The sequence below is a fragment of the Acinonyx jubatus genome, chromosome B2 (genome assembly GCF_027475565.1).
Source record: "Acinonyx jubatus isolate Ajub_Pintada_27869175 chromosome B2, VMU_Ajub_asm_v1.0, whole genome shotgun sequence".
In the NCBI taxonomy this organism is placed as follows: domain Eukaryota; kingdom Metazoa; phylum Chordata; class Mammalia; order Carnivora; family Felidae; genus Acinonyx; species Acinonyx jubatus.
Genome location: NC_069385.1, coordinates 77654575 through 77669618, shown reverse-complemented (window position 1 = coordinate 77669618; position 15044 = coordinate 77654575). Strand labels below are relative to the sequence as shown.

At 34.2% G+C, this 15044-nt stretch overlaps 1 long non-coding RNA gene and 1 other non-coding gene across 3 annotated transcripts in view; both read right to left on the bottom strand.

The window, feature by feature from the left end:
- The window catches only part of LOC113598783 (uncharacterized), a 302008-nt gene extending 297441 nt beyond the window's left edge, over nt 1-4567 (bottom strand). Inside the window, exon 1 of one of the 2 annotated variants that reach the window (XR_008298507.1) lies at nt 2404-4567. This is a non-coding gene — a long non-coding RNA (uncharacterized LOC113598783). The remainder of the gene's footprint in view (nt 1-2403) is intronic. The other variant, XR_008298506.1, reaches the window with a different exon arrangement.
- Nucleotides 4568-14515: 9948 nt separating this feature from the next.
- Nucleotides 14516-14624, bottom strand: LOC113598938 (U6 spliceosomal RNA). The gene has a single exon (XR_003419705.1). It is a non-coding gene; the product is annotated as a U6 spliceosomal RNA (small nuclear RNA).
- Nucleotides 14625-15044: the final 420 nt, after the last annotated feature.

Genomic DNA, 15044 nt, shown 5'->3' with positions numbered 1-15044 from the left:
ATTTAGTTCTTCTGTCTATTTTGTAATTGAATGGTTTGGGTTTGTTTTTTTGTTCTTTTTTTTTTGTATAATTGAGTTGACTAAGTTTATACATATGTATTAGATATAGATATAGATATAGATATAGATATAGATATAGATATAGATAGATATATCAGATATGTAGTTTGCAAAAGTTTTCTCCCATTCTGTAGGTTTTTTTTGTTTTGTTAATTATTTCTTTTGCTATACAGAAGCTTTTGAGTTTGATGTAGTCCCATTTGCTAACTTTTTTCTTTTGTTATTTGGGCATTTGGGGTCATGCCTCAAAAAATTATTGACAATACCAATATTGCTGAACTTCCTCCTTACGTTTTCTTCTAGGAGTTTTATGGTATCAGGTCTTATTTTTTAAGCCTATGTTCCATTTAGAGTTCATTTTTGTGAGTGTTGTGAGATATGTATCCAATTTCATTGTTGTGCATGTGTTTCTCCAGTTTTTCCATCACCATTTGTGGAAGAGATTATCCTTTTCCCATCGGGTGTTCTTGACTCCCTTGTTGAATATTAGTTGACTGTATACGTCAGGGTTTAATTCTATGCTCTCTGTTATGTTCCATTTGTCAATATATCTATTTTTGCACTAGTATTATACTGTTTTCACTACTATGGCTGGAGTAGTATAGTTTGAAATCTGGAAGCATGATGCCTCTGGCTTTGTTCTTTTTTCGCAGGATTGCTTTGGCTTTTTGGGGTCTTTTATGATTCCACATAAATTTCAGGATTGTTCCTTTTATTTCTATGAAGAATACCTTGGATATTTCATGGGGATTGTGTTGAATCTGTAGATGGCTTTGGGTGGTATGACCATTTTAACAATATTTATTCCAATCCATGAACACAGGGTATCTTTCTATTTGCTTGTGTGTTCTCTGATTTCTTTCAGAAAGCATTTGTGGTTTTCATTTCATAGATCTTTCACTTTCTTGGTTAAGTTTATTTCTGAGGATTTATTGTTTTTAATGCTATTGTGAATGGGATGGTGTCCTTTATTTCATTTTTCAGATGCTTCATCATTAGTGTAAAGCAATGCAGTTGATTTCTTTATGTTGATTTTGGAGCCACTATTCTTTTGGACCATAAGTTTAAAGATGCTATACATAAAGCACAAAATTGTAGGTAGTTTCTTTCTCTCTGTCCCTCCCACCAGACTGTGAGTCATATGAGGGCAGAATGCATATTTAATATCTTCAGTATGTCTCATCACAACTGTTCCATAATAATAATCCCTAGGGTTTATTTTTTGAGCTCAACAAAACAAGTTCACAAAAATATGATTTCAAAGAAGAAAAACAGAAAACCTTTTTAGAGTCACATTTATCTGCTTGAGATTTAACAGCAGAATTACCTGGAAAATTTGTTCAAATTCATATCCCATCTTCTCCATAGTGAATATGTATTATTTGGGAAAGGTCAGAAGATTCTGACATAAATTTAGCTTGACTTTTTTTGGTTACTTTTTATCGTACTATAATCACAAAAGCAATGAAGAAATAAAGATAAATGTATGCTTGTACTTATATACTATACACACATATGTATATAATTGTAGATAGACAGACATATGACACATAAATAGTAGTAAGACATCTGATCTGGCCTCAAATCCAAAAAAACGTAAAATAACAAATAAAAATAATATAAACATTTTTGAATGTGCATAAAAATGATTTAATTATAATAGAAAAGAACAAAAAGAAAGAACAGGCATTTTTCAAGTATCACATGGACTTCTGTGTTACTTAGTACCAGTCTGGTTTTCTTATAAATGGAGACACTTCAATGTGTTGCTCTTCAATATACTTAAATGAATATATGTAGGAGATTTACTACATTGTTCAGTAAAGACATGGTTTCATATCATTAAAACATTTTAACAATCAAAACGTAAAAGTAAAGCTCAACTTCTTTTGTCAGATTTAATTTTGTTGGTCCAGAAAATGGTCTTAAGTACAACAAAAACAAATGAGAGAATAAGGGTTTCCATAATTATTTTTAGATTATCAAGAAAATTATAAACTGAGTAAGTGAAGATGTTATTTTATGCTCAGTCAGTACCACTATTCATAAAATAGATAATAGAAAATTATAGTAATACACTCAACATTAAGTAAATGTATGTATCTGGTTAAAGTCTGCCCCCTCCTCCTTATCAACTATATCAGTTCTCTACTGCTGCATAGCTTATTACCCAAAATATAGTGGCTTAAAAATAACAGACCATTGATATCTCAGAGATTCCGCAGATCAGAAATTTAGGCATAGCTTAGCTAGATGACTCTAGCTCAGTTTTCTTATGGCCTGCAATCACAACTTAGTTGGTCAGGGAGGTTTGGGGGAACATCCACTTTCAAGTTCACTCACGTGGTTGTTGTAGCCCTTGGTCACTCACCAGGTAGGTCTCTCCACAGGGCTGCCTCATGACTTGCAGCTGATTTCCCCCAAGCTGTAAGTGATTCCGGAGAAAATGAGAGAGCCAAAAAAATCCCCCAAATGGAAGCCACAATCTTTTATAACCTGGAGGTGACATTCACTGACTTTTGCTGTATTCTATTCATTAGAAGCAAGTCACTAAATCAAGCCTACACTAGTTCTCTGTGGATTACACAAAAAGGGATTATATAAAGATCATTAGATGCCATCTCAGAGGATGTCTGTTACATCAACCTTAAAAGGAACACAGCAAGCAACTTTGTTATTATGTTTAATTCATAATTCTGATGATCTCAGCAATTAAACCAGGTAGAGTTGTAAATTGGATAATCCAATCCCCATAAAGGATATAGCAAATTAGTTCTACAAATCATGACTGAAAAATTATGATCTCTGCCCCTTTAGTAGGTTTCTAGGATAGAAGCCTAACCCTGCCCTCTGATTGTCTTCTTAAAATTCCACTGAAAAAGAAGATGCTTCTCTGCAGGACATCTCACTTGTCCCATGGAATTGTGGGAGAAGTCTCGTAGACTCCAAAGTAAGGCTGAAAGAATTATACCCCAGAATTCAGAAGGACTGCACTCTGGTTCCAAGTCTGATAATAAATTTTCAGGGTACCAGGTTATCTATGTATAAATTTCATGCATCAAAAAGTTCCCTATGTCCTGCCAGTGTTCAAAAAATAATAATTTGAAGAATAACTGAGTAATATTTCACAAATAAACCACCATTGTTTTACCGTATACATAATGTAAATCTAAAAATCTCGTTTGGGCTGCTTAAATTTCTTTTTTTTAAATATTTTTTAAGTTTATTTATTTTGAGAGTGAGAGAGAGTAAGGAGGTGAACAGGAGACAGGCAGAGAGAGAGGGAGTGAGAGAATCCCAAGCAGGCTCTGTACTGTCAGCACAGAGCCCGATGTGGGGCTCGAACTCAAGGAAAAGTGAGATCATCACCTGAGCCAAAATCAAGACTGACCGAGCCACCCAGGTGTCCCTGGGCTGCTTAAATTGCTAATGCAATGAAAATCTCAAAGTTACTCAACACTAAGCCTAGATTTAAATATCAAGAAATTACTAAAATGCTGTTTTGTTTGTCTATGAGAAGAAGGATCCTATTGGTTGTAATAAGCATTCTTATTCTTTTAAGAATTATAATTAAATCCTGTTGTAGGGTGTGTGTATGTGTGTGTGCTTAATAAACATTTTATTTGGGGATAATTTTGGATTTAAAAAAAAAGGCTGCAAAGATAATGTAGTTTCCATATATACCCGTTACCTAGTTTTCCTTAAGTAACATCTTACATATCCATGGCACATTTGTCAAAACCAAGAATAACATTGGTACATTATTATCAACTAAACTATAGATGTTATTCAGATTCTACCAGTTTTTCCACTAATGTCTGTTACTGGATCAACCCAGAATACCACATTGCATGTAGTCATCTGGTCTCCCAGTCTCCTCCAATCTGTGAGAGTTTCTCAGTCTTTTCTTGTTTTTCATGACCTTAACAATTTTGAGGAATCGTGGTCAGTTATTTTGTAGACTATCCTTCAACTTAAGCTGTGTGATGTTTTTCTCATGATTAGGCTTAGGATATGGTTTAAGGGGAGAACATCATAAGATGAGGTAACCTTCTCATCATATCAGATAAAGGGGTACATGAAATCTGCACAAATTATTACTGATCATGTTTATCATTATCACTTGGTTAATGTGGTGTTTGCTAGGTTTCTCGACTGTAAAGTCAATTTTTCCCTTGTCTGTGTTTTATTCATATGATGCAAGTCACTATATCCAGCCTATACTCAAGGAGACCCAGGGCACATTTTATTGTGACACTTTTACCCAGTGGTAAAATTCATTTCAGAAATTTCAATATGAGGGGCGCCTGGGTGGCGCAGTCGGTTAAGCGTCCGACTTCAGCCAGGTCACGATCTCGCGGTCCCTGAGTTCGAGCCCCGCGTCGGGCTCTGGGCTGATGGCTCAGAGCCTGGAGCCTGTTTCTGATTCTGTGTCTCCCTCTCTCTCTGCCCCTCCCCCGTTCATGCTCTGTCTCTCTCTCTGTCCCAAAAATAAATAAAAAAAAAAAAAAAAGAAATTTCAATATGAATGTTTCCTCTGTAAATTTGAATCTCAATGACTTTTCATAGAAATCTTTTTTTCAGTGAGTGCTTCTTTACTCCATACTTTTGTCTCATTATGCCTACTTATGATATTTTAAACATTAGAGAGAAGTGAGAAACATTTAATGACCATTTGAAGGACAAAACAGTATAAACTACAGTCAAAATTGCATTAAATGACATTAGTAATTTATCCTCAAGTTCTCCAATGAGAGATAGTTCTGATTATGCTATATATGAGGAAAAAAAAACAGAAAAATTAAATTCTTGAACGAATTTTGCTTTACTGCACAGCTGGAGAACATTCTGTATCTTTAGTTTTATAGCAGGACAGCACTTTAAGTTATTCTTATTTTTAAATTATGGATAATATAAGCTAAAGATTTCAAAGCCAAACTTTGAAAGTATCTGTACTTGCTTGGGTTCTAAATCTAAAACTTCTTAGATTTTGGACACCTAGGTGGCTCAGTTGTTAAGTTCTGACTCTTGATTTTGGCTCAGGTCATGATGTCACAGGTTCCTGATGTCACAGCCCCGCATGGGGCTCCCCACTGTCAGTGCAGAGAGTGCTTGGGATTCTCTCTCTCCCTCTATCTTCCCCTTCCCTGCTCACTCTCTCTCTCTCAAATTAATAAATAAACATTAAATAAAAAGATTTGTTAGATTTTGTTTTTATTATTTATTTATGTATTTTTTTAAGATTTCTTAGATTTTAATCTTTCCAGTTAGACACTATGGACCCTGACTGTAGCTCTGAAGGTGATCTTTAAACAATGCTAAGGGCTACAAAATAGTTGCTTGCTCAACAGAGCATCTTCTTCCCTTGAAATTTAAAATAACTTTAAAATTTCTGTTCATTCCCTTTATTAGTTAAGAAGTTTGGGTGTGATTCTCTAAGTAATAATTTATGTGTTACAGAACTTTGACACTGGCAGAAAAATCTCTCTAAAAAGAGCTCCTACAGCTGTGAAATGTTCTCTCACTGACACAGTTTCAATCTGGGGCATTTAGAGTATGAAGTAAGAGTCTTCACTTTTATTGGCTATGTGTGGGTTGTTTGGTTTCTTGGCAGGCATGTTTTTGCATGCTGAGTATTTCCCATGAATACTTTCTTTTTGTTTAGTGTTTAGGGGGCTTCTGGTTCTAGTAGGTAACCAATAAATTAAGCAAAACAAATTAAATATCCTTTTTTTCATGTTTTGGTTATACACTTTTGAGAGGAAAGTGTTTGGGGCCTAATTTTTTTACTTAATTGACTAAATTCTAGATTTTTGCTTTGCTTGTTTTAAACTCTCAACAAGTTTGTAATTTCCTTTGAGAGTAGGGATTATCTTGTGTTCATTTATTTCTACAGGGCTGCATACAGTGCTCAGCATAAAACAAGACTTCAAAGTAGAAAGAAAAAAAAAACTACAACTCTTAACTTCAGATTTTACTCATTCCTAAAAATTTTATATAATGTTTTCTAACAAAACAATACTCTAAAAGTAAATCAGGAGATGGTTTAAATATCTAGTGACCAAAAGATGTTCTAATATTTTAGTGATATTATACAACTCCTATGTTAAATACAAGTGGTTCTCATTTACTTGTATAGTAGTCTTCTATTTACTTTTCACTTCTCTACTAAGTCCTCACATAACTTTTAAGAAAATTCTAAAAGACTCTTTGTTCTTTCTGTCCCTTCAGTTGTCCACTGTGAGTGTTATGCCAAGAAACCATCCTGATAAGATGATTCATAACAGCTCAGGTATGTTCATATATAACCTTATCACACACACTACCTCATTGCATGTCTTTTCTTATTCTATTCCCCAGGCTCAGATCCTTATCACCATTGCAGTAACCACCTACTGTAGCCATTTCTCCTCTTCTTCGTTTCATTTTTCAAATTGTTACCATATTCACTTTCACAAATCATATTTGGATCTTGTCTCTATCTTATGGAAATAAATCCAATTGTTTTGTATGTCTCATAAAATTAAGTCCAGAAAATATGGCTCCAAACAAATACTTGAAGAAAAATATAACATACCACAAGACAAGTTCATGGGAAAAAACATGTATGATTAAAATAGAAAGATTAGATAGCAAGATAGATAAGTAAATGGAATAAATGTGAAGGTATTTCCCTAAAATTTAAAATACTTTATTCTTTGTTTGGCATTGAGGAGTAACAGGATTTTTACCCAGAAAGGGACATAATATGATTTGAATTTTAGTAATAGCTTTCAGACTACAGTACACGGAGAAGGGGAAAAAAAGAGACTGATGGAAAAGTTAGATAGAAGCCTATCTCAGTTAAGTCCAAGTGGAAGATGACAAGGGGATAGAGAGAAGAAGAGATAATCAGGAGCAGAACTGAAGGTTCTTGATGTCTGATTAGAGAAGAGGGTGAGGGAGCTGACAGAGCAGAGAATGACTTTGCAGTTTTTTGGTTAGTGTGACATAATGGATGTTTTTTACCAGTGAGAAAAATGGGAGATATTAGTGGAAGATATATTTGGTTGGATGTGGAAGGAATGTAATAAGTAGTGATGGAGTGTGCTATAAAGAGCATGCTAAGTTTGGTTTTGTATTTGTTGTGGTTGAGGGTTTTGTCAAACACTCAGAGAAGATATTTAATATGGAAGTATTTAGACAAGATCTTGTATACAATTTTTCTTTTTTTTCCTATAGTATCCAGTACACTGTTATTTTACCAATTCCCTAATTTTGTCATTGTCACAGCAAGCTGAGGGTGTGACCAACTAGTGTAGTGTTGCTCTTGGGTACCACTGGTGATGCAGTCATTAGAATGGATAGTCATGTAATGGCTATTACTAACAGTTGCCATCATCATTGCAGACGTGTGGTTGGATCACTGAGTTTTGCAAACTGTCTAATCCTGGTAGATATAATTTGATATGTGATTGGCTACTAAAAGGCATTTAAAAACCTTGAGAGGGTACAATGCACAACGGAGATAATTGATACAATAACTATGAAGATAATAACAGCCAGGAATTAAAAAATTCCCCAGAGCAGAGATTCTCAGGAGACAAGATTGAAGTATATCAAATGGGTTACAATCAGATTCGGATTTCACACTTCTAGGTCAACCTACATTTTTTGAGAAAATGTGTAATTGGATTTCATTTTTTTTCCTGAGTTATTTACATAGCACATGATGTATTGGCATTCACATGTACACATGATTGCTTAGGACAGAATGAACACGATGTTCTATTTCAGGAAGTGGTATTGCAAGTGAGCTTCCACTTAACCAAGCCTCTGTATTATACGGGCAATCAGGTAATTTAATAAGATAAATTTCTATGAAAACAAAAGGGGGAAAAAAAGGTTAATAATTGGAGCAAAATGTAAACTCTGAGTATGAAGAGCAGCCAGTTGAGAAAATGTCTAGATTTGATGTCAAGGCATCTTTAGATGGTGGAGTAAAGATGACAGCTTCAATCTGATGAAGTTTCCTGGTTTGCAGTCTGACTGTCTTTGATGATGTCATTGGGTGTTCTGGTGAACTCTCAAGTTGCCCCTACAGCAACAAGCATGAAGGGTGTCCATACATGATCTGCTATAAGGATTTCTCTAAGGTTAACAGGGAGATAACAAAACCTCAAAGACAGTGAACAGAACTAGAATCTGAAAAGGGGGATAGTACAGTTTTCTACTGAAACAATCTTTTTATAGTCATCTCATTTTTATCAAAGATAACAGTGCAACTAGTTTGTTTGTAAAGTAAGTGTAGTGTCATTAAATGTGGCCTAATTATTTACGTAAGTGTGGCAAGAATAGTGATTCTATTCATATTCTCAACATGATATTCCATTCAAAGCTCTGGTAATATCCAAGACACTTTATTGGATCCATAAAGTCAACCTTTGGGCTTTACAATTGTCAGGTAATAATGAATCTCAGATCAAACCTTTAAAAGTCTCTTTAGGCTGAGGAGCCAAACTAAGGACTTGCCCAATTGTGTCCTGTGACACAGTGAATAGATTATATTTGAACTTCAGGAAATACCTATATTGTCATAAAAATAATAATATTTAATAAGAGTTTCTGAACTCTGGAAGGATTATATAGGGAAAAAAAAAGATACATGTTTCAACCTTTATTTTGCAAAGGTATACTAAACCAAATTGCTGTAAGTTATAGAGAGCTTAAAAAAAGGAGAAAGGGGAATTCTTTAAATCTGGAAAACAAAACATTAAAGTACAAGCAATCTTTCAAAGTCATAAAAATTATAACCATAGTCATCAGTTCATTTAGTCCCACATAGTTAATTTTTGCTTTTCTTGATATTGAGTTAGCAATTCTATGAATCAATTTTTCCATTAGAGTTCTAGAAATTCTTACTCAGTTCAGTGTTACGATTTTCATGTTATTAGAAACCTGTATTCTAGAGCAACTTTCAAGATCTTTTCCATAAATATTTTTGAAGGGACAGCATTTTTTTCCTATAGTTGAATGTCAGTGCTTCCTTAGAAGAAATCAGAGTAAACCAATAGCTGTCTGTGAGGGATAAGTCTTAATGATAGCCATGGCTAAAGATGTGGTGACAGTTCACTAAAAATATTATGCAACTGACAAGTAAACTTGATTATTTTTATGATATACAATATTTAAAAACAATAACTGGAATCACGACTGATAGATTTATACCAAGACACAGCATATATTACTAATATATGTCCATATAAATATAACCTAAGAAGCTTAAACATTGCTTATTTGACGATGTTTTCCACGCAATTTAACATGTCAAATAAGCCTAAATAAATCAATATTTCTCTTTCTATAAGGAGACAGAGCAAATCTTTGAGATCTTGCAGTAAGCCTCTAGAATATTCCACAGTTAGTTTAAGGTCAAAAAGACTTCACTTAGAATTCGATTTGGGGAAATTTGTCAAAAATTTCAAAAGATACTCTTGTTTTCCTTGCCTTAGGAGACATATATAGAAAAATGTTTCTAGGGCTGATGTCACTTTGTTCTCTGTATTTATAGGTCAAATTCTGCTTTATGTTTGTTTATTCATTTTTTTTAATTCCACATATGAGTGAAATCATACGGTATTTGTCTTTCTTGGTCTGACTTATTTCACTTAGCATAAAACCCCCTAGAGTTATCCATGTTGTCACAAATGGCATAAACTCATCCTTTTTCATGGTTGCACAATATTCATATATATATATATATATATATATATATATACACACACACGCATATATATATATATATATATATATATATATATATATATATATGCGTGTGTGTGTGTGTATACATATATATCACATCTTCCTTTCCATTTATCTATTGGTGGATACTTATTGTAAACAATGCTGTAATAAACATAAGGGTGCATATATCTTTTCAATTTAGGTTTTCTTTCTCTTTGAGTAAATACCCAGTGATGAGATTATTGGATCATATGGTAGTTCTGTTTTCAATTTTTTGAGGGCCCTCCACATTGCTTTCCACTGTGGCTATATCAGTCTATACTCCCACCAACAGTGTATGAGAATAGTTGTCAGAGGGGAGGAGGGGTGGGGGCGTAGGCAAAATGGGTGAAGGGGGGTGGGAGATATGGGCTTCTAATTGTGGAATAAGCCATGGGATTAAAAGGCAAAGCATAAGGAATATAGTCAATGATACTGTAATAGTATTGTATGGTGGCAGATGGCAGCTACACTTGTGGTGAGCATAGCATAATATATACACTTGTGGATTCACTATGTTGTACACATGAAGCTAATATAACACTGTGTGTCAACTGTACTCAAAAAAAACCTCAAAAGAGGTAAAATACTTATCAAAAAGTATAACAAATCACTGTGAAATAAAATTTAATTATCCATTAAACCAAGTTGAAAAAAGATATCGAAGGCAAATCCAGGAAGTGTCATAGGCATTAAAAAAAAAAAAAAATTAGGGGCACCTAGGTGGCTCATCTGTTAAGCATCTGACTCTTGATTTTGGCTCAGGTCATCACCTCACAGTTTATGAGATTGAGCCCTGTGTTGGGGCTCACAGAACTTGCTTGGGATTCTTTCTCTCTCCCTCTAACTCTCTGCTCCTCCGTGCTCACACACACTCTATCTCTATTTCTCTCAGAATAAATAAACATTTAAAAAACAAAAACAAAAACTTAGCTTTTTAAATACTAGAAATGCTTAATTTTTCTAAGTTATCAAAGACTTAATAAAGACAATGTGAAGAACAGGGTATTTTTGGATGAGATGTAGAATCTTTGTTTCTGGGGAAGATCACATTATAGGTAAAGAAAAATCTTTTATTATCTTTTCTTAAAAGCAGAACAATAATCTAAGAAATTCTGTGACTTTTAGAGATAGAAGTTAAACTCGTTTTGTATCAGTACATTATTAATTTCATTTAAAAAACCCTTGTAAATTAATCTATTTAATTTTAGCCACATTTGACCACACAACATAAAATTTCTTTTACTCAAAACCTCTGCAATTTCCTATATCCGTGTAGTTTTTATCTTATTATTTTTCTCTTTCTTATTTGGAACAACCAGTCATTTTATTTTAGGACAGAATTGCTCCCTTTTTTCTTTAACTAAAATACACCCTACATTCCATGAATGTTCTTCATATAAAAACAGACATCGCAGACTTACCTTCTCACTCTGCAATTCGCAGTAAAATAGTGAGTGCATTGAACTCCATGGGTACCCACACATTGTTGTTCATCAGCCTCAGAGTCACTGAAGGGGTCATCTTTTTGATCCCACTTTTGACACCAGAAACTGTCAAAATCAAAAAAAAGTAAAAATTAAAAACAGATCAGTAAAATAATATTTAGTAAGAGTTTATTGTGCACATAACATTTTAAAAACCAGGAGTCTTCGTGAGTACTAGGCATTTATCCATGGGATACAGGTGTGCTGTTTTGAAGGGACACATGCACCCCCATGTTTATAGCAGCACTATCAACAATAGCCAAAGTATGGAAAGAGCCCAAATGTCCATCGATGGATGAATGGATAAAGAAGATGTGGTATATATATACAATGGAGTCTTACTCAGCAATCAAAAAGAATGAAATCTTGCCATTTGCAACTACGTGGATGGAACTGGAGGGGATTATGCTAAGTGAAATTAATCAGAAAAAGACAAAAATCATATGACTTCACTCATATGAGGACTTTAAAAGACAAAACAGATAAACATAAGGGAAGGGAAACAAAAATAATATAAAAACAGGGAGGCAGACAAAACAGAAGAGACTCATAAATATGGAGAACAAACTGAGGGTTGCTGGAGGGCTTGTGGGAGGGGGGATAGGCTAAATGGGTAAGGGAAATTAAGGAATCTACTCATGAAATCATTGTTGCACTATATGCTAACTAATTTGGATGTAAATTAAAAAAAATAAAAAATTAAATTAAAAAATAAAATAAAATAAAAATAAAAACCAGGAGTCTTCAAAACAATGTGTATTAAAGCTCAGAGGTCTGACATTGCAGGATGGCTTATAGAGTGAAAATTAGGATCAGTTATTACAACATGGGTTTCTAGACAGCAGAGGATTGGTTAAAAGTGATTATCTTACAGCATTTTAGGAATATGGCCTAAGTTTCTTTTATGATTATCAGAGCAATATATTTATAAAAGTAAATTAAATTTTGCTTATGTTCATGACTTAAACTAGTTTTGTTTACATGTTTTGCTTACATGGTTTTAGTTTTGCTTACATGGTTTAAATGGTTTTGTCTGCTTAGAGGATTTTCAAGCCAGCATCCATTTATTTTGTTTTGAAACTGTTATAAAATCTAAGTGTTTAGTTAAGTTTCAAAATATTTCAATAGTAATGACTTTATCTTTTGGTGACAATTTGGAATTACAATATTTTAAAAGTCTTCTTCAAAGAGAAATATACTTCATATTCAAACTCAGGACTAAAAGAAGAAACAGTATATTAAATATTTCTAATGGGCTCAATGTTCTACAATTGGCAATAGATGAAATCACTGTCTTTGATTTCCACTTGGGAAATGAGTATTATCTTCCAAAACAGGTTCCAAATTAATAAAATTGACAAATATTTGAAGAACTTATAAAAAAAATAATCAATTGGTACATAACTTTCACTGTAAATATTTGTTGAATTAACAGATTTATCCTCAGAGTACAAAGGTGCATGGCTGGCCTGATTAAATTATCACAAATTCTGTTAAGCAGATTTAGAATTAGTATAATTGTTTCTTGAGCAAAGTGGGAAGGAACACAGACTTTGGAGAATAAAAGTCTTTGATTCAAGTTACTCCTGCAGTTCTTAGTAACTGCATGATGATAAATTATTTAATCTCTAAACATCAGGTTTACCTCTGGAAGGAAAAAAAAAAAGAGACTGTAGCATTTATCTCTTTGGGTGAGGTCAAAGAAGACCACTAATTAAAGCGCCTAACACAGTAGTGGCCAGCCATGTAATGCATGATAACTATTGTTATTTCTCCACAGTTTTAATGGTTTTCAAAGAAACAAATTAAAAATCTAAATTTCATGACACTATTAACTACTATTAAACAATAATAGAAGAAATTCACTTTATTTTGACAGAGAATGATAGATGCTGCATGATGGTTACCTATTCTATTGCTAACAAATCAAGTGTGGCTTGCTTTACACATATTGAATTCCAAGGCTCCTTCCAGGGTACTTGGGGTCAGCATCACATGCCTGAGTTACTAGGAGAGTTTAAGTCAGATAAGAAGATCCTTGGTCAGAGGCACAGGTCTAGTGATTTCTAGAGCTAGTGCCAGGTGGAATTAATTTTATGGATGCTGTTGATGAGCATAGACAGCTAGAAAGTCCTTGAAGAGGGGTGGGAGGCATGAATCATCATTTTCAGCAAGTGACCTTTCTTGCAAAGGTGGACAACAGGTGTGGTACTCATGAAAATGATGGAAAAGGATGACTCATTGCATTTTAATTTATATTACTCTTAGTGGGTAGGACTGTTCCAAATCAGGAAAAGGACAAAAGTTTCTATTATGTCTTTGGCAGCTCTTTTTGTTTGTTTCTGACCCTTCTTATGTCCCAAATTAGATAAAATAACAGAAATAAAGGTAAGGTTCTTAGACAGGCTTAGATAAGAGAAAAGCCTGTGAAAAATCTGCCTGAAGTAGAATGGGAGAGAGGTGCTAACTGAAGAATGTGAATCATGCTGTCAGAAACTGGACAGAAGAAACAGGGCATATAATGGCTATTTTCTCTTTATTTCATAAAAGTATGGATACATATTTTTTTCCTTTTCAACTTAAAGACCAGTAATGTAAGAGTTTTTAAAAAATATTTAAGATTTTTTGATCATCTAGAAGATCTAAGGCTCTTTTGTTAGGCAAATAAGAGTTGAACCATTATCTTTTTCTCTTTCAACATGTTACTTTACTTTTGTTAAAAAATGTTTTTAAAAATGTTTGTTTATCTTGAGAAAGAGAGAGAGAGAGCACATGCATGAGTAGAGGAGGGGCAGAGAGAGAGGGAGAGAGAGAAACTCAAGCAGGTTCTGCACTGTCAGCATACAGCCTGATGCAGGGCTCCATCTCATGAACTGTGAGATCATGACCTGAGCCAAAATCAAGAGTCAGATGTTCAACAGACTGAGCCACCCAGGTGCCCCAAGGTTTTTGTTTGTTTGTTTGTTTTTAACTTTGTTCATGTGTTCATTTTTGAGAGAGAGAGAGAGAGAGAGAGAGAGAGAGCATAAGCAGGAGTTGGGCAGAGAGAGAAGGAGATGCAGAATCTGAAGCAGGCTGCAGGCTCTGAGCTGTCAGCACAGAGCCCAATGCGGGGCTCAAACTCACTAACTGTGAGATCATGACCTGAGTGGAAGTCAGGCACTTAACCCAATGATCCATCCAAGTGCCCCCAAGGATTTTTTTAAAATATGGAACACTTCAAGAATTTGCATGTCATTCTTGCACAGGGTGGCCATGCTAATCTTCTCTAAATCATTCCAATTTTGGTATATGTACTGCTGAAGTGAGCACTTGTTAGTGAATCTTAAAGACTACATTAGCTAAAAATGAGGAAGGATCCAAACAGTGACAAATAATAAGAAATAAGGCAGCACAGTGATATACAGAAATACTGTAGTATTTTGGAAACAAGAGAATGAAAACTGTATTGCACTATATGACAGCAAAAGAATAGAGCAGTCTAACATCAGTACTGAAGCATCATAGGGTCACTCTATCCTTGACCACAAATATTTAGTGCTTTTAATCAGCTCACAAAATTGAGTCTTACCACTCCTTGGAAATCAATGGCCAAAAGGAGCTCTTTCCCAGTGTTTATAAGTAAACATTTTAGGAGGAAGATGGAAATATGTTAGCCTTTTCTCCAAGTAATCAAGTGTTGTCTTTCCACATGAATGAATGAATGAATGAATGAATACATGACATACATAG